The 20786-nt window shown below is 42.8% G+C and overlaps 1 long non-coding RNA gene across 2 annotated transcripts in view; it reads right to left on the bottom strand.

The window, feature by feature from the left end:
- Positions 1 to 20786, bottom strand: part of LOC122174473 (uncharacterized) — a 234530-nt gene that overhangs the window by 149425 nt on the left and 64319 nt on the right. For both annotated transcript variants that reach the window (XR_010600850.1, XR_010600849.1), the window contains one exon: positions 5383 to 5535. This is a non-coding gene — a long non-coding RNA (uncharacterized LOC122174473). The remainder of the gene's footprint in view (positions 1 to 5382; positions 5536 to 20786) is intronic.

The following is a 20786-nucleotide window of genomic DNA, read 5'->3' on the forward strand; positions in this document are numbered from 1 at the left end:
CTACACTCCAACATAAGCCCAGGGTTAGTGAGACTCAAGACAGCTGAGCCTGGGTTACAGAACCCAGGGCTTGATCATCTACACTGATTGTTAACCTCAGATTAAGAAATTTCTAACCTGGGCTTGAATCTGAGTTTCTGGCATTCACACTGCAGCACACAGCCCAGAGTCCAACCACCCACGCTAACAACTTCCCGAAATGTGGCTGATGTAGCCAGTTGTCTGTGGTGCACTGTGGGAAAACATGACTGTTCACCTTGTACGTTAACAGGATTTTCCTCAGTAAATGGCAAACAAAGGGGTTCTTTTCCCTTCTTCTTATAGTCCAGTAAACCTTTGAAATGTATCCTTCAGAAGTGTAACCCCAGATAAGACTCTTCTCACCTGTTGCTTGTTTGCCAGTGTGCTTGTACCACGTTGCCTTCACATCCCCATTCTAACTTGCTGTTCCGCTTTACTTCACCTGCAAATGTAACTCTCATTGTATTTGGCTCACAATGCTTAATTTACATATGACAGATCACTAATTACCTGCCCTTCGGTCTGGAAGAAACTTGTTTCTCCTATAGTTTGGTTACAGAGTTTAGAGTATAGTTTCATTAAGTTTACATAATTCCTTACACACTGACTGTACAGGCATCTGACAATGCTTATGACAGGAATTTTCATTTGATACCTCACACCACATTCTTTATAGATAAATGCTATGGCAACAGTGTGTTAGGTGTAGTAAGTTTCAGAACTGAGAAATGTTGCTGATACAGAGTAGTGAACCCTTTGCCATCTGTCGACAACGGGCCGCTGTGTCACAGGGACATAAACCCTCGTGTTTTGGGCATAAGCCAACCTTTCAATAATGGGAATCAGGAAGCAGCCTACCTTGTGGCAGGTGATTCCATTAGAACTCACTGCAGGGTTTCCTGTACCTTCCTCTTAGCAGCTGGTAGTGCCCACTGTCAGATATAGGATACTGGACAAGATGGACCATGGAATCATAGAATCATAGAATCACCAATTCCCAGCTAAATCATCCCAGCCAGGGCTTTGTCAAGCCGGGCCTTAAAAACCTCCAAGGAAGGAGACTCCACCACCTCCCTAGGTAACGCATTCCAGTGTTTCACCACCCTCCTAGTGAAATAGTTTTTCCTGATATCCAACCTGGACCTCCCCCACTGCAACTTGAGACCATTGCTCCTTGTTCTGTCATCTGCCACCACTGAACAGCCGAGCTCCATCCTCTTTGGAACCCCCTTCAGGTAGTTGAAGGCTGCTATCAAATCTCCCCTCATTCTTCTCTTCTGGACACTAAACAATCCCAGTTCCCTCAGCCTCTCCTCATAAGTCATGTGCTCCAGACCCCTAATCATTTTTGTTGCCCTCCGCTGGACTCTTTCCAATTTTTCCACATCCTTCTTGTAGTGTGGGGACCAAAACTGGACACAGTATTCCAGATGAGGCCTCACCAATGTCGAATAAAGGGGAACTATCACGTTCCTCGATCTGCTGGCAATGCCCCTACTTATACAGCCCAAAATGCCGTTAGCCTTCTTGGCAACAAGAGCACACTGTTGACTCATATCCAGCTTCTCGTCCACTGTGACCCCTAGGTCCTTTTCTGCAGAACTGCTACCTAGCCATTCGGTCCCTAGTCTGTAGCAGTGCATGGGATTCTTCCATCCTAAGTGCAGGACTCTGCACTGGTCCTTGTTGAACCTCATCAGTTTTTTTTCGGCCCAATCCTCTAATTTGTCTAGGTCCCTCTGTATCCGATCCCTACCCTCTAGTGTATCTACCACGCCTCCTAGTTTAGTGTCATCTGCAAACTTGCTGAGAGTGCAGTCCACACCATCCTCCAGATCATTAATAAAGATATTAAACAAAACCGGCCCCAGGACCGACCCTTGGGGCACTCCACTTGAAACCGGCTGCCAACTAGACATGGAGCCATTGATCACTACCCGTTGAGCCTGATGATCTAGCCAGCTTTCTATCCACCTTACAGTCCATTCATCCAGCCCATACTTCTTTAACTTGGCAGCAAGAATACTGTGGGAGACCGTATCAAAAGCTTTGCTAAAGTCAAGGAATAACACATCCACTGCTTTCCCCTCATCCACAGAGCCAGTTATCTCATCATAGAAGGCAATTAGGTTAGTCAGGCACGACTTCCCCTTCGTGAATCCATGCTGACTGTTCCTGATCACTTTCCTCTCCTCTAAATTTTCATAATTGATTCCCTGAGGACCTGCTCCATGATTTTTCCAGGGACTGAGGTGAGGCTGACTGGCCTGTAGTTCCCCGGATCCTCCTTCTTCCCTTTTTTAAAGATGGGCACTACATTAGCCTTTTTCCAGTCATCTGGGACCTCCCCTGATCACCATGAGTTTTCAAAAATAATGGCTAATGGCTCTGCAATCTCACCCGCCAACTCCTTTAGCACCCTTGGATGCAGCGCATCCGGCCCCATGGACTTGTGCACGTCCAGTTTTTCTAAATAGTCCCGAACCACTTCTTTCTCCACAGAGGGTTGGTCACCTTCTCCCCATGCTGTATTGCCCAGTGCAGCAATCTGGGAGCTGACCTTGTGCGTGAAGACAGAGGCAAAAAAATCATTGAGTACATTAGCTTTTTCCACATCCTCGGTCACTAGGTTGCCTCCCTCATTCAGTAAGGGGCCCACACTTTCCTTGATTTTCTTCTTGTTGCTAACATACCTGAAGAAACCCTTCTTGTTACTCTTAACATCTCTTGCTAACTGCAACTCCAAGTGTGATTTGGCCTTCCTGATTTTACTCCTGCACGCCTGAGCAATATTTTTATACTCCTCCCTGGTCATTTGTCCAAACTTCCACTTCTTGTAAGCTTCTTTTTTGCGTTTAAGATCAGCAAGGATTTCACTGTTTAGCCAAGCTGGTCGCCTGCCATATTTACTATTCTTTCTACACATCGGGATGGTTTGTTCCTGCAACCTCAATAAGGATTCTTTAAAATACAGCCAGCTCTCCTGGACCCCTTTGCCCTTCATGTTATTCTCCCAGGGGATCCTGCCCATCTGTTCCCTGAGGGAGTCAAAGTCTGCTTTTCTGAAGTCCAGGGTCCGTATTCTGCTGCTCTCCTTTCTTCCTTGTGTCAGGATCCTGAACTCGACCATCTCATGGTCACTGCCTCCCAGGTTCCCATCCACTTTTGCTTCCCCTACTAGTTCTTCCCTGTTTGTGAGTAGCAGGTCAAGAAAAGCTTTGCCCCTAGTTGGTTCCTCCAGCACTTGCACCAGGAAATTGTCCCCTACACTATCCAAAAATTTCCTGGATTGCCTGTGCACCGCTGTATTGCTCTCCCAGCAGATATCAGGGTGATTAAAGTCTCCCATGAGAACCAGGGCCTACGATCTAGCAACTTCTGCTAGTTACCAGAAGAAAGCCTCGTCCACCTCATCCCCCTGATCTGGTGGTCTATAGCAGACTCCAACCACGACATCACCCTTGTTGCTCACACTTCTCAACTTTATCCAGAGACTCTCAGGTTTTTCTGCAGTTTCATACCGGAGCTCTGAGCAGTCATACTCCTCTCTTACATACAACGCAACTCCCCCACCTTTTCTGCCCTGCCTGTCCTTCCTGAACAGTTTATATCCATCCATGACTGTACTCCAGTCATGTGAGTTATCCCACCAAGTCTGATCCAGTATGGTATCTGATCCAGTATGGTATCTCCTGTTATTTCTTCCTTCCTCTTTCCTCTGCTAGTCTCTCCTCCTTTTCACGGCTGTCTACTTTGTCACCTATGGGCTTAGTGAAGGAGGATTCTAAGGTGGTTTTCAATTAGAGCTGGTCAAAATATTTTTAACAAAAGTTCTGGTCAGCAATAGTAGCTGATTTATCAAAACATTCCATTAGACTATGCCTGGTTTCCTGACATCAGCAGCACAGGCTCCCAGGGCTTCCCATACAGACTGTCCCACAGCTGGGATTCCCAGCAGAACTAGGTGGAGAAAGGGAATTTCATTTTCTGGAGAAAATCAAGACTTTCAGTTTTCATTCCAAATCAGAATGAAACTACATTTTGAGATCTTGAAATCCTCTGCACAATGGAATTACTGTTCTCTGCCTAGCTCTGTTTTCTAGGACTACATTTCCTCCACAGCAAATGAACTCTGCTTTGTCACTAAATAAATTTCAGCTACAGGCTCAAAATTAAATTTCCATGAACATTCCTATAAACAAAACTTAGCTCAGAGAACTCATTAAAAGCAGGAGATGCAGTCAGCTGAAATACAGTACCCTATCCATTATATCCCAGAGTGGTTTAAGCAACAACAAACTGACTCAAATGCAATTTGTGTTTGAAATTCACTAAACAAAATTGTTAATGAGAATGACTTGAAAGAACATAACGTGTTTCAAAATTCAAAAGTTTAAAAAATGGTTCTAGTATAACAATTATGTAAAGTCAAGGAGCAGCATGTATCACTGCTGAAACGTTCAAAGTGCCTTACAATAACGAAGACTGAAAGTAATGACATGTTGGAACTTTCACTCTGAGTTACAATTACCACTAACAGTTCAGTTTCATTATATTTAAGGATAAATTTCAAGATTTATTAAAGGCTTATACATTTGCAGCATAAAAATAAAAATTTCAATTGCATATAAATCTTAGAACAAACCTAACGATTAATGTAATGAACATTCCCATATCCTCTGAATATGTTGCTTTTACATAAAGCATACAGATCAGCACGCTTCACAGCTGTACTGCTGTTTCTGTATTTGACAGTCATTTCAATTTACATTTGCTTATTTCATTATTGCTGATAGTTACTGTAATAAAATGGATTGTTGTAAATCTTCTGTTGTAAGTGTAGATTTCTGAAATCCTTCGTTAGGAATCTCTTTGCAATCTTGCTCTAACTGATGCACCACTAAAGTAAATAAAATAACCAACGCTGACACTGTACAGCAGTTTTGTACAACACTGTATTGTAGTGTTATTCAAAACGTTTCATACATCTTGAATCCCTGGCACAGCCAAGCCTCCAGTGACCTGAATGGGAGTTGTCAGTGTTCAAAGAATCTAAAAATCAGACTCAACGCCTCAATTCCAGAAGCTATGAGCATGGATGCTCAGCAGCTCATAGGCTCACACACCGATGAACAGCTCATTGGCCACGATTCAGAGGTGCTGATCAACTAACCCCCTCACTGGAATCAATGGGAGCTGTGTGCACTCAGCACCTTCCCATCTGGTACCCATTCTGCCAGCTTTCTTCATGCAGGTAGTCTGCCTTGAGTCAGTGGGGTTACTAGGTGCACAAAATAGAACTACAGAATGGGCAGTAGGGAAGGAAGTCTGTGTGCACTCTATATCTAAAATACCCATTACCTGCTTTCGAGTTATTGGCAATTTAGAAGAAGACCGTGGATGCTGATGGATCAAAGTTCTCACTGACAGACCACAAGATGGGGTGGTAGTGGGGGCTGTTACAGACACCATATCAGATGAGGGAACAGGCTGCACAGCTCCTGAAATGTCTGTCTGTAATGTGTAGAAAGAAAATGTGTGTTATCATGAGGAATTTCAGTCAGGGGATTTAGGCTAGAGATCTCGTGCTACCACTAATAAAAAATGCTTGGAGCTTCTAAAAATTATAGACAATGTTCTAGCTTAAAAAGGTCTGCAACTACATTGTGGTCATTATTTTAGACCTCATTCTGACAGATAAAAGATGAATTGATCACTGGTCTAAAATTTGATTGTGGCCCACATGCAAGTGATCATGACCTAATTTCATTTGTTATGTGTAAACAGAATGTAGTCCCAAACAGTAAAATTTAATCTAAATGAGTAATACATGCACTTGGTGCTTTAAAGGGGCCAATTTCACAAAGCTGAACACAATTATGGGCACAATTAATTGGGAGAAAAAAATTAAACAAAAATATGAAAGATAATTAGGAATTATTTAAGAATGCCTTATTAGTTGCCCAAAGAAACATAATTCTGCCACCCTGTAAGAAGCCTACTTCAGTTAAAAAAAACAACCTGGTAAAGCGGAAAATGAAAGAAGTAATTTAAAAAAAAAAAATGAAGAAATAGGGAAACTGATATTAATGAGTACGAAGTGTTAGTTATGACATGCAGGCCACTAATAAGGAAAGCTAAAGGTATCTTATAATCTAAAATTATAGCTAAAAATCTCTGTCAAGTAGGGTTATGAACAATAAGAAGGAATTATTTAAATATATCAGGAAGAAATAAAAACTCTAACTTTAGTATAGGTCTGATACTAGATAAGGATGGCAAAATTTTCAATCATGAATCGATGTAGAAAAGAGCAGAAGTATTCAATAAATATTTCTATTGTGTATTTGGAAAGAAGCAGGATGGATATACATATCTTATAGGATAATGAAATACTTTCTATTTCATCAGTAACTAGGTAGGATGTTAAACAGGAACTAACAAGGATAAATGCTTTAGAGTTGGCAGGGTCAACTAACATGCACCCAAGAGTATTAAACAAATTGGCCAAAAATTGCTCTCTGAACAATTAATGATTTTTAACAAATCTTAGATCTCTCAGGAAATTCCAGAGGAATGAACAAAAAGCTAAAGTTGTGCCAATATTTAAAAAGGGTAAGGGGGAATGATCAGAGTAATTAGGCCTGTCAGCAGGACATCGATACCAGGAAGTCCTAGGACAACCGATATGGAATATAATCGGTGAAGAATTAAAAGACGATAGTATAATTAATGCTAATCAACATGAGTTTATGGAAAATAGGTTTTGTCAGACAAAAGCGTCATCGTTTTTGATAGTTTACAAGTTTGGTTGACGAAGGTAACTGTCTTGACTTAGACTTGTGTACGGCATTTGGCTTAGTCCCACATGATAATCTGTTAAAAAAAATCATCATAAAAAAAAAGGTCAGCATAGCCTCTAATTGCCCAGGTGTCTCATTAGTAACCAGTCATCTGGTCCTAACAAAAGTTACCCAAGCTCAGTTAGAGGGGAGCTCCCAAAAGAGACAGGAAACTCAACCTCTCTTGAGACACCTAAGCAGCGGATCCTAGAATGGGAGCTCTCTGGGAACCCAGCAGAATGGGGAGCTGGTAAGAAGCACTCCTAGAGAGGATCAGAGGGGTAGCCGTGTTAGTCTATAAGGTGCCACAGGACTCTTTGCTGCTTTTACAGATCCAGACTAACAGACGTATTGGGGCATGAGCTTTCGTGGGTGGATGCAACCGACGAAGTGGATATTCACCCACGAAAGCTCATGCTCCAATATGTCTGTTAGTCTATAAGGTGCCACAGGACTCTTTGCTACTCCTAGAGAGGGAATTCTCAGAGAGTGAAATCTCAGCCAAGGGCCTCCCAGAGACTGGCCAGAAGCCCAGCCTGACAAGGATCACGGACTGTCCCTGGAGAAGAGTCACAGTGGACAGATCTCTCGGTCCACGACTGCAGAGAAGGATCTTACTCTGGTAAAGGCAAGAGGCCAAAAACCAGGAGCAAAGTCCAGAACCAAGAGAACTCCTAGGCAAAAGTGTGGATAGAGTGAGCACTGGTCTCAGGTAGAGGACAAATGGACTCCACAACAACCTGGTCACCCCGCTAAGATGTTGGGCTGAAAATTTTGACTTTTCTGTTAATAAATTAAGCCTTGCAAAAAGGGGTGCTTGTTAGCATCTAACAGACTGTCTGGAATTGGAATGATTTAGTTGGGGTTGGTCCTGCTTTGAGCAGAGGGTTGGACTAGATGACCTCCTGAGGTCTCTTCCAACTCTAATTTTCTATGGTTCTATGACTTGTTGATACCCTGGGTGAGACAAAAAAAATCAAGTAAGGACTCTCCCACAACACAACACCTGCCTGCAAGAAGGCGTGCAGGGGAGATCTGGAATGATGACACCATATAGAATTAATTAAAAACTGGTTAACTGATAAATCTCAAAAACTAATTGTCAATAAGTAATCATCCTCCTGTGTTGCTATTTCTAGTGAGGTCCTGCAGGGATCTGTTGTTGGCTCAATGATATTCAATATCTTTATCATTCTCAGGAAGAAAATAGAAAGTCATTGCTGGTAAAATTTGTAAATGACACAAACTGGTAGAGTGGCAAACAATGATGTCAGGTCAATAATGCAGAATGACTTGGATCAGTTTGATAAGATGGGCTCATTTGAACAATATGCATTTTAATATAACCAAATGCAAAGTCATATGTCTAAGAGGAACAAAGACTATAGGTCACACTTACAAAATGGGAGGCAGCATCCTGGAATGCAGGGACACTCAGAAGACATAGGTGTAATGGTAGAAAATCAACTGAACATGGCTTCATAGTGCAACACTGTTGCTAAGGTCTGGACTATATTTAGATCAACCTAGCTACATAAGAACAGCCGTACTGGGTCAGACCAAAGGTCCATCTAGCCCAGTATCCTGTCTACCGACAGTGGCCAATGCCAGGTGCCCCAGAGGGAGTGAACCTAACAGGTAATGATCAAGTGATCTCTCTCCTACCATCCATCTCCACCCTCTTACAAACAGATTCTAGGGACACCATTCCTTACTCTTCGTGGCTAATAGCCATTAATGGACTTAACCTCCATGAATTTATCCAGGTCTCTTTTAAATGCTGTTGTAGTCCTAGCCTTCACAACCTCCTCAGGTAAGGAGTTCCACAAGTTGACTGTGCGCTGTGTGAAGAAGAACTTCCTTTTATTTGGTTTAAACCTGCTGCCTATTAATTTCATTTGGTGACTCCTAGTTCTTGTATTATGGGAATAAGTAAATAACTTTTCCTCATCATCTTTCTCCACATCATTCGTAATGTTATATACATCTATCATATCCCCCCTTAGTCTCCTCTTTTCCAAGCTGAAAAGTCCTAGCCTCTAATCTCTCCACATATGGGACCCTCTCCAAACCCCTAATCATTTTAGTTGCCCTTTTCTGAACCTTTTCTAGTGCCAGTATATTTTTGAGATGAGGAGACCACATCTGTACACAGTATTCAAGATGTGGGCATACCATGGATTTAGATAAAAGCAATAATATATTCTCTGTTTTATTCTCTACCCCCTTTTTAATGATTCCTAACATCCTGTTTGCTTTTTTGACCGCCTCTGTGCACTGCGTGGACATCTTCAGAGAACTATCCATGATGACTCCAAGATCTTTTTCCTGATTTGTTGTAGCTAAATTAGCCCCCCATCATATTGTATGTATAGTTGGGGTTATTTTTTCAAATGCGCATCACTTTACATTTATCCACATTAAATTTCATTTGCCATTTTGTTGCCCACTTAGTTTTGTGAGATCTTTTTGAAGTTCTTCACAGTCTGCTTTGGTCTTAACTATCTTGAGCAGTTTAGTATCATCTACAAACTTTGCCACCTCACTTTTTACCCCTTTCTCCAGATCATTTATGAACATTGCTCAGGGTTGTGAAAAATTGTGTGCCCTGTGAACCGTAATTGGGTTGACCTAACCCCTGGTGTAGACACAGCTAAGTTGACAGAAGAATTATTCTGTCAATCTACTTACTGCCTCTTGGATAGATAGACTAACTACATTCACAGAAAAACATCTTCTGACAACGTGGAAAGTGTCTGCACAGTGTTAATAGAGTCTGCAGTGCTGTAGCTGTGCTGCTGTAGCAGCTATAGTGTAGACATGGCCTCAAAGTGCAAAGACAAAGACAATCTTGGATGCATAAGCAAGATAATATAAGTAGGAGTAGGGAGGTGGTATTACCAGTGTATAAAACACTAGTGAAACCATTACTAGCATACCACATCCAGTTCTGGTGTCCCCACACTTTAAAAAGGATAATGAAACATTGGAAAGGTGTACTGCAGGCATGCTGAAGTTTGGGAAGACATGCCTTATAATGACAGAGTCCTGTGGCACCTTATAGACTAACAGAAGTATTGGAGCATAAGCTTTTGTGGGTGAATACCCACTTCATCAGATAACATGGCTACCCCTCTGATACTTTATGCCTTACAGTGAGAGCCTTATAAAGCTCTCTAGTTAGTTTATCCATGAAAAAATTAAGAAGTGACTAGATCACAATCTACAAGTTCATACACAGGGAAGAGATTTCTGTTAGTGAAGGTTTCTTTAATCTAGCAAACAGAGGCAGAACATGATCCAGTGGCTGGAAGCTGATGTTAAATTCAGACTGAAAATAATCTAAGTACACATTTACAGGGAAGGTTATTAACCATTGGAACAACTTCCCTAGGGATTCAGAGGACTTTCCATCATTTAAAGCCTTTAAATCAGGACGAGATCTCTTTCCAAAAGATGTGCTATATAGGCTTGATGCAGAAATTACTAGGTGTAGTTCTCAATCTGTGTAATGCAGGAGGTCAGAATAGATAAAGGTATCTTCTGGTCTTTGAGTCTACAAGGCTATTCACAAGAGTAAGGGTTAGAGGATCAAGGCATGGACCACCTGATATTCAAGCAAGTGGTATAACTTCCACTCAGAGGCAGATTAGGAGTTTGTGGGGCCCTGAGCCTGAGCAAGTGGGGGCCCCTCCCTACCCTTTCTTCATGCAGTCCCCCCTGCTCCGCCTGCCCGGCACTCTTGCTGGGGAGTGGAGTCAGGGCCTGGGGGCTTTCCCCGCTTCCAGGCAGGAGTGCCAGGTGGGGGGAGGGGCAAGAAGAGTGGGGCAAGCCCCACGTGCCCTGTCCCCATTCCCTGGCAGGAGCGCTGGGCGGGTGGGTGGAGCAGAGCAAGCCTCCACGCCCTGACCCCACTCTCCCACCTGGAGTGGGTTGGCACATGGGGGCACCCAATTTTCTGAGTGTCCCCCAATTGGCCAAGGCCCCTGGGCATGGGCCCCGTTGGCCAATCCACCACTGGTTGCACTGGTTTCAGTAGGTGCATGGTCAGGAACTAGGCTCTTAGTTACCCCATTTTGATTTCTCCAAGTAGTCTGTGGACTGCAGTGGAATTGTACAGGCACAGATAAATGTTGTAAGAGCCAGGCTGAGCTATCAAGTGCTGTGGCATATGGTACATTGCTACCCATGATCCAGCAAAGTGAAAGATTCAGGGCCAGCAAACTGGTGAGCCAGTGAGGAGACTGACCAGCATGTGCCACGTGCCACTGAGAAGCTGGCTGGGAAGGCTGTTGTGGCTTTAGACCGTGCACATATTTCTGGATCAGTAGCGGGGCTTCGTGACATTGTGCTTTATCACAGACGCTTTGCAGTTCAGAAAAGGACCATTATCATCAGCTACCTACCTCTTCCCCAACATAGGGCTGAGAACTTCAGCCAGTGGATCCTACATTGAAAGGAATCATTCTTCACTATTCTAGATGTTCATCTAAGATCATATTCAGGGGCTTAACAGTGGCCCTTTGTAGTGCTGCTTCCATCAAAATAACTAGGCATCAAGATTAAGAAACACTGAACATTTCAAAGTAGCTAGTTAGTTAATCAGAGATTCATTTGGGGGAGTTTGCAATAAAGTTAACCTGCTTGCTTTTACAGGAATCAGAAATTTTACAGCTTTAAATACAAATTGTTGTTCTCCATTCCCCAGGAGACATTGCAATGAAATAGGATGGGCCAAATTACTCACTGGTGTAGTTCTACTGAAGCATATGGTATTACACCAAAGGCTAATTTGGCCTGATTTTTGAAAGAAAAAAAAAAACCCTCTTCAAAAATGTACCCTCACTCCATCAGACCTGCAGGGAATCACTGCATTGTTTCTGGTGGGGTTTAAAACAGCAGTGGAAACAGGAGAACAGCTCCAGGTGGCTCAGCCCTCCAGCTAAGTCAAACATTGTCTAAAATTACAAAGGTCAAAGAAGAACTATAACTGGGCCCTTGTTGGTTCAGTCTTGATTCCTCTGGGCTTGCTTTAAGTCCATCCCTGTCCTCTTGTAGAGCAGAACGCCCAGGGCTTTGTCGCTGGAGATTCTTCATCTTTAGCAGTTCTGTGGTATCCCAGCCAGGAACTGATCTGCTCAGGCCCTGCAGCTCCTTTTACGTGAACCTGCTGCACTATGATTGGCTGCTTCCCTACATCCTTTGTAGGCAGGCCAGGAGGATCCACCTTGACTGCTTCTTCTCTGGGGCAGGGTCTGGTAGGACCATGAGGCCTCCAGCAAGGGGCCTCAAAAAGAGCACAGTACACCCAGTCACAGGGGCCAAAGCTATTCAATGAATTTGTGTCAAGTTTGCAAATCGTTCTGGGGCATCCAAAACTGCATCTTTCAACAAATAAAGTATTCATCCAAAAAAAGTGTGATTCAGCTCTAACCAGGGGCTGATGACACAGTTCTTCTGATTGAAGTCACTGGCTCTGTGTAACAACAGTTATGGGCCTACCTCACCTCTCACATCGGTTTTACACCAGGATGACTCCATGGACACAAGCAAAGGTGATGGAATTGCACCAGTGCAAACAGAAGCAGAGTCAGGCCCAATACAATTTTAAGACAACATGAGAGTAGCTAATAACGGGCTGGTCTACACTGAAGCTGTAAGTCAACCTAAGTTATGCTACTTCAGTTATGAAACTGAAATCAACATAACTTAGGTTGACTTACAGTGGTGTCTACATCATGCTATGTCAACGGGAGACGCTCTCCCACTGACTTACCTTCCACCTCTCGGGGAGGTGGAGTACAGACACTGACAGGAGAGCACTCTGCCATTGACTTAGCTTGTCTTCACAAGACCCACTAAATTGACACCACTGTATCGATAGTAGCAGTGCCGATTTAGCCAGAAGTATAGGCAAGCCCAAGAAAATCTTGGAATTGAGCTTGCAGAGAAAAATACCCTGATGTCTCCCCCGAAGCCTGTGCAGCTAGATTTGCTCAAGGCTAAGCATCATTTTTATTTTCCTAAAATTAATGTCTTCTCTCAAAACTAATGTGGAAGTGGAAAAAAAGCGCAGACATCTTAGTCTTCTAGGAAGAACAAGAGTCAGGCTAATTCTAACAGCTAATAACGCGAGACTTCCAGACAGGGCCTGGGCGAATGGAAAAGAACTGTAAGAGAGGTTGTTTTGACCTTGTGTTAGATAAGAATGGAACGCAGACTACAGCAAGAACTGCTGAGAAAAGTGAGATGTAGTAAGAGGAGGCCCTGAAACATAACCTCTTGTGTCAGAGGCCCAGTCTGAGGCCTGAACCAAAGTACTTCCAGGCATTGCTAAGCAAAAGCTGGGCTGTGAGCCAGAGGCAGGCCCCACTCACAGAAGTTGGAAAGAAGAGGGCTGCTAGAAGCAGGTGCATCTTAAAGACAGGGTCAAAAGGACAGCATGATGGATAGAAACAACATGATCAAAGGAGGAGACAGCCCCCAATTAGTCAAGGGGCTGTACCTCAATACGTCAGTAGGGATGAGTAATCTGTCCTGTGACTGTATAAAAGTTGGTCCCAGAGTGCGCATCTTTGGCCAGCCTAAGTCCTGCCACTGACTGAGCTGTATCCATTGCCAGGGGGCACATATTTGTAGTATGTCCTGTAGAGTCTATAGGAAACTATTACTGTGCTTCGTTTGACAATAAACCTGGCTCGGGTTCCTTCGTACCTTACTAGAGTCTGTGGTCTTTGGGGGCTCTCTCGGGGTCTGCTTTGTTAGACATCTGCGCAGAGCTGGGGCAGCACACAGAGGAAACACACACGCAGCCAACTGTTATCATCGAACAAGAGCAGAGCACCACACAGGTAGCTACTGACAACATAAGTTATCAGGAAGGAATACGTATAAACAAAATGCAGTTGTTGATCATTACTGTATGTAACAAAAGGTATAAATGCTTGCCTTAATTGTTTATCTTTTGGGAGACGTGCTATTGTGCACTCTCCCCCTTGCAATTTTGCTTGAGAATAAACTGCCTCTGACATGTTACAACCAACCTAAAAGCAAAGACTGTTATTCTTCCGCACTAATCAGTAAAACCAGAGACTAAAAGTAGTAGGCAAGTTCCAGAGTCACAGAGGGGGAAAGATCCCGGCATCACGTGCATTCACTTAGCACCCCAAAGTTTTAATTTATTAATTAAAACACTAGCCACTTGATTTGGGGCCAGCTCTCCCACAGTAAATACTGCCAGAAGGAACCCAGGGTGAGGAAATACTGGTGAGATTCCTCTTTCGCCAAACTTTTACAACGGGGTGGAGTTTGTCCCCTCCACCCCCATCAGCACCTGTGGATCTAGTCTGCAAATTGTACAGATGTCAGGGAGAAAACCTGAAGAGCACAGAATTTGATTTTGGGTTGAGACATATGGTTAGTTTTCCTGGCCAATCTCAGTCACATCATAAACTAGACTAAAAAAAAATCCAGAAAATATTCCATGGATACGTGCAGCTGTTATTCTGAGCCCACCATCTTTCTATATACTGCTTCCCAGCCCCTCTATGTGGGTATGTTTTCACTGCAGCTGTCATAACTATAAAGGGAAGGGTAACAGTCCTCCTGTGTACAATACTATAAAATCCCTCCTGGCCAGAGACACCAAAATCCTTTTACCTGTAAAGTGTTAAGAAGCTCAGGTAACCTGGCTGACACCTGACCCAAAGGACCCATAAGGGGACAAAATACTTTTAAATCTTGAGGGGGGGAAGGCTTTTGTTTGTGCTCTTTGTTTTGGGGGTTGTTCGCTCTTGGGACTGAGGGACTGGACATCAATCCATGCTCTCCAAATCTTTCTGATCAAGTCTCTCATATTTCAAACTTGTAAGTAACAGACAGGCAAGGTTAGTTTAGTGTTAGGTTTATCTTTGTTTTCTCAACTTGTAAATGTTCCTTTTGCTAGAGGGTTTACCTCTGTTTGCTGTAACTTTGAACCTAAGGCTAAAGGGGGTTCCTCTGGGCTCTTTGAATCTGATTACCCTGTAAAGTTATTTTCCATCCTGATTTTACAGAGATGATTTTTACCTTTCTTTAACTAAAAGCCTTCTTTTTAAGAACCCGATTGTTTTTTCCTTGTTTTAAGATCCAAGGGGGTTGGATCTGGACTCACCAGGAATTGGTGAGGGGAAAAAGGAGAGGGAATGGTTAATTTATCCTTGTTTTACGATCCAAAGGTTTGGATCGGTGTTCACCAGAAAATTGGTGAAAAAGGCTCTCAAGGCTATAACCAGGGAAGGGTTATAGTACTTGGGAGGGAGATATTCTGGGGGTGGGGAGGTAGACAGAGTTTCCCAAATAACTCAAATAATTTGGGTAGTGGCAGCAAAACCAAATCTAAGCTGGTAGTTAAGCGTAGAGGTTCTCATGCAGGTCCCCACATCTGTACCCTAGAGTTCAGAGTGGGGAAGGAACCTTAACAGCAGCATTAACTCAGTATAGCCAATGTGGGTGGAGCATCCCCACTGCAAAGTGCTACCTGCACCAGACCAGTGTTACTGCATACATAATGGTGCTGTGCAAGCCAATGTGCTCAGATGAATATCCCATGGGATCTGGTGGTGCATTAGTGGGTTGCTCTATGAATTCATGCATTAGGTGCTCACACACACACACACACCCCCTAGTGTTGAGCTGCTGTCTGTGGCAGTGACAGGAAAGCCATACTGTATATAAATAACTTCAACTGGATTAATTCGTTTGTTGACCATTGACCCCTGACCTGATGTTATAACCTATATCTGTCTCATGTCTTGTGAGTGACTTTATGCTTGCTGAAGGTAAAATGATATTATAAGAGCCTAAGATTGACAGGGGTGTATTGCTTATTACTTTGGAACATGCATAAGGCGGTACACTGCAGAATTCTGCAAGACACGTTTTGAGGGGGCTTTAGCAATCTGGTTACTAGGCAGTTAGATTGCAGTAACATATACAAATTATTAGAAAATGAGTGGCATAAGTTATTATTTATGATGAGTGGCATGCCACATATTGATAATGGACTGGTATTAATCTTGACATGGTCATGCAAGGTGGTCACATATGGTTAGATATCCAACAGATTACACTAAGAAGGGTATAAAGAATCCAACCTAGTTCCCTAGTATCAGGTTTGTTGGGTCCCTAAGCCAGTATAAACTGAATCCAGACCTCCCTTCTGATGGGCTCCACTTACAAATTATAGTGACCATTAAAAACAAAGATAGAAGGAAAAGTATACATAATGCAAGACTGCAAGTATGAACAATGCAGGAAACCCCTTTACTGTATAAAGAACAAGAGTACTTGTGGCACCTTAGAGACTAAAATTTATTAGAGCATAAGCGAAAGCTTTCGCTTATGCTCTAATAAATTTGTTAGTCTCTAAGGTGCCACAAGTACTCCTGTTCTTTTTACGGATACAGACTAACACGGCTGCTACTCTGAAACCTTTACTGTATAGTTATATTTATGTATATTGATTTCCTATGATTTCAGTTATAGTTGTCTATATCAAATAAAGTTTATGTATTTCACCAATTCCCTGCAACCCCCAAAGTGATTCACAGTGGATTCAATTGACTTCTCTCCCTCTCCTTGTTCACTAAACATAAGGTCATTTTAAGTACATTTCCCCATATTACGAGTCTTAAGGACATCACCCCACAGCTTTCCTAGAGCCTGGTGTCAGTTTCTGGCAAACAGGCAGTATGAAAGGAGGATTGATTGGATGGCATCTCTGTTCACATGCTGTGGAAGTGTAGCAGAAATGGAGCAGGCAAACGGAGTTAAAGCGATGAGCAAAAGAAGCAAAGAATTAGATAAAAAAAAGCAGAGCCCATGTGGAATTGTGCAATAGTTCTGGAGGACTAACAGCACCTAAGCTTGATTAATCTGTGTTCTCTTTGCAAAGTGAATGAGTAGACAGCCCAGGCTGAAGCCAAAACGGACCTCAAACCTGTACCCACAGCCGTGCCTGGTAGCCTGGGTTTGAAGCACCCTGAAGCACAGGTTAGAGGTTTTTCTGTATGGAAAGAACGAGGGTTAGGGAAAACACTGGGGCTATAGCCCAGGCTAACACTGCAGTGAAAATATATCCTGTCAGGTCAGTAAGTAGACTGAATTTCCAAGAAATAAGAGGATTTACTCAATACCGCCTTAAACGGTGATGTGCTTGGTCTTGTCTTAGCCCCTTCTCAGTCTCTGAGACACTTGGGAATTTTTGACAATTGAAGTAGGAAAAAAAATTGCAGATAAAATGAAGCTATGTTTAAAACGACTTGAGTTCTATGGCATCTGAGACTTGTAGCCCTGTACCTGATTATATTAAAAACCACTCAACAGCTTTACAGGGACCCAATGTCCTGTATGAAGGATGGTCTTTACCACAGTAGTGTCTTCTCTGCTGATTGAGATCTCATTAGTTGTTCTTATGGACTACAAACTAATCACCCACAGTGACTTTTGCTACTAGTGGAGTTCTCTGGACCTAAAGGACCATTCCTACAATGTAAAATTATTTTTATTTCAACATTCAGACTTGTGCTTAAAGCAAGTAACAGAACAGCCTAGACACTCCCAGATTCTAATGCAAGTTAGATCTGGTCCCACAGAAGCTCACTAATGTGAACAGTCCTTGGCCACTTGAATCACCCTCCATTACCTCAGCCAAACTACTCTCGTGGTCTTAGAGCTGGGAAAAACATTGGATTAAAACTTTTTTTCCAATCAAAACATGATATTTTGCAAGGGAGGGTCTCACCCAGGGTGGATTTTTTTCCCCTGAGGTGAGGGGGTAGGAAGAGGAGAGAGAAAGAGAAATTCCCTGGCCTGCTATTCTCCCAGATCGCAGGGGAGTGCCCTGACCATCAGCCATTGGGTGTTATGGGGTTGGTATGGGTCTACATTTTTTCACAAAACATTTTGAAAGGTCTCAATTTCATTCTGCATCAGAATGAAAAAATAATGGCAAAATATCATTTCCCCCCCCCACAAAACAGAATTCTTGATTTCCAACCAGGCCTAGCTGTTTTCACATTAGCAGCCAGTGACCCTAAACCAGACTAAAGGCTCATCGTGCAGGGCCCAGTCCAAACATAGTCCCTGCCATATTAGAGTTCATCTTGTATCTAGTTTAAATAAAGGGTCGGAATTTATCACGTCAAGAAGGTTTTGCAGGAGCTGACCTTTAATTGCTACCCCTACTTTTTAAAAAGGGGTTATAGAAAGGTTGTTGAGACTCAGCCATCCCTCTGACCATATGTGGACACTAGTGATACTGGCTGGCATGACCTTGAGCAGATCAGCAGTGACTACAGGGCTCTGGCAAGAAGGGTGAAGGAGTCAGGGACACAGACAGTGTCTGTCTCCCTGCCTGAGCCCTTACCCACAACTGGGAAGATTGACAAACACACTGGAGGTGAATATATGGCTGCACAGATGGTATAGTTGGAGGCTTTAGCTTCCTCAACCATGGAATGCTGTTGCAGGAAGGAGGACTGCTGGGAAGAAATAGAGTCCATCGGACCAAGAACTTGCCAACTTAGCGAGAGGGTTTATTCACCAACTTGCCAACTTAGTGAGAGGGGTTTTAAACTAGATTCAAAGGGGGGGGGGTGACAAAAAGCTCATAAAATGGTGGGGCCTTATCAGACTGCTAAATGTTGTGGGGGACATGGAAAAATACAGTAGGGTCATAGGAGCAACAAGAGGGAAACCAGTGAGGGAAATCTTCTGCAAATCTTAGATGTCTGTACACAAATGCAAGGAGTGTGGGGAATAAACAGAAAGAACTCAAAGTATTAGTATAAAAGCTAAATTAGTACTTAAGTGGCATCAGAGACTTAGGCCTTGGCTACACTTACCCGGTAGTTCGGCGGCGAGCGATCGAACTTCTGGGTTCGACTTATCGCGTCTAGTCTGGACGCGATAAGTCGAACCCGGAAGTGCTCGCCGTCGACTGCGGTACTCCAGCTCGGCGAGAGGAGTACCGCGGAGTCGACGGGGGAGCCTGCCTGCCGAGTGTGGACCAAGGTAAGTTCGAACTAAGGTACTTCGAACTTCAGCTACGTTATTCACGTAGCTGAAGTTCCGTACTTTAGTTCGAATTAGGGGGTTAGTGTAGACCTGGCCTTAGTGGGATAAATCTCATGACTGGACTATCAGTAGGGAAAAGGGAGGCGGTGTTGCATTATACATTAATATTATAGCAAGGATAAATACACTTGTTCTGCGGTCCAGAGGGAGATAAGAAGCAGGCCAGTTAAAAGTCTCAGGGTGAAGACTAAAGGGAAAAGAAACAGACACCTGTTGGAAAAGTAATATGGCAAAACACAAAAATTTCCTTTATGTTCTTGGAATGTATTAAGGACAACTATTTGTTTCAGAAAATGGAGGAAGTCGCCTGAGGGACAGCCATTTTAGACTTTATTCTGACTAACAGGGAGAAATTCGTTGCAAATCTGAAGGTAGAAGGCAATCTGGGTGAAAGCGATCATGAAAATGATGCTTTAATGATTGTAAAGAAAGGAAGGAGTGAGAGCAGCAGATAAGGACAATGGATCTTTAAAAGGCAGACTTAAACAAACAAAGAACCAATAGGTAAGGTCCATGGGAAGAAAATCCAAGGGAAAAGGGAGTTCAGGACAACTGGCAGCTTCTCAAGGAGACAATATTAAAAACACACAATACAAACTATGTGAAGGAAAGATAGGACAAATAGTAAGAAGCCAATATGGCTCCATCTGGAGCTCTTTAATGACCTGAAAATAAAAAAGAAATCCTACAAAAAGTGGAAACCTGGATGAATACAAAAGAATTGCACAAGCATGTAAGTAGAAAATCTGAAAGACTAAGGCACAAATGAGTTACATCTAACAAGGAACATAAAAAGCAATAAAAGGTTCCTTAGACAGATGAAGAGCAAGAAATAGATGAAGGAAAGCATAGGTCCTCTCCTTAGCATGGAAGGAGACTTATAATCTGATGTATATGTAATCGTGGTTGTAACCCACGAAAGCTTATGCTCTAATAAATTTGTTAGTCTCTAAGGTGCCACAAGTACTCCTGTTCTTTATAATCTGATGGTATCTAGACGTCTGAGGTGTTTAATGCCTATTTTGCTTCATCCTTCATTAAAAAGGTAATAGTGACCAGATACTCAAACACAATTAATATTAACAAAGGGGAAGGAATGCAAGCTAAAATAGGTAAAGAACAGGTTTAAGAATATTTAGATAAGTTGGATGTATTCAAGTCAGCAGGGCCTGATGAAATTCATCTTGGAGTACTTGAGGAACTAGCTGAAGCAATCCCAGAGCAGTTAGCAATTATCTCGGAGAACTTCTGGAGGATGGGTGAGGTCCCAGAAGACTGGAGAAGGATAGACATAGTACCTATCTTTAAAAAGAGGAACAAAGAGCAACTAGGGGATTATAGACCAGTCAGCCTAACTTCAATACCTGGAACAATATAGGAACCAATTATTAAACAATCAGTTTGTAACCCAGAGGATAACAATTTTATAAATAGCAGCCAACATGGATTTGTCAAGAACAAATCATGCCAAACTAACTTAATTTCCTTCTTTGACTGGCCTAGCGGATGAGGCAAAGCAGTAGGCCTGATACATTTTGATTTTAGTAAGGCATTTGACAAACCCCACGTGACAGTCTCATAAGCAACCTAGGGAAATGTGGTCTAGATGAAATTACTATAAGGCAGGTGCATAGTTGGTTAAAAGACTGTACTCAAATCAAACAACAAACACAGTGCACCACTACTAGCATGGAGATGCATCATCCAGCATGTGGGGGTGACAAAAGAATAAAACATGCTGAGCTGTAGTCAGGCACATCTAAACAATAAAAGCTCTCTTTCAGAACATGTCCTGACTTTTACACC

The sequence above is a fragment of the Chrysemys picta genome, chromosome 4 (genome assembly GCF_011386835.1).
Source record: "Chrysemys picta bellii isolate R12L10 chromosome 4, ASM1138683v2, whole genome shotgun sequence".
Taxonomy (NCBI): Eukaryota; Metazoa; Chordata; order Testudines; family Emydidae; genus Chrysemys; species Chrysemys picta.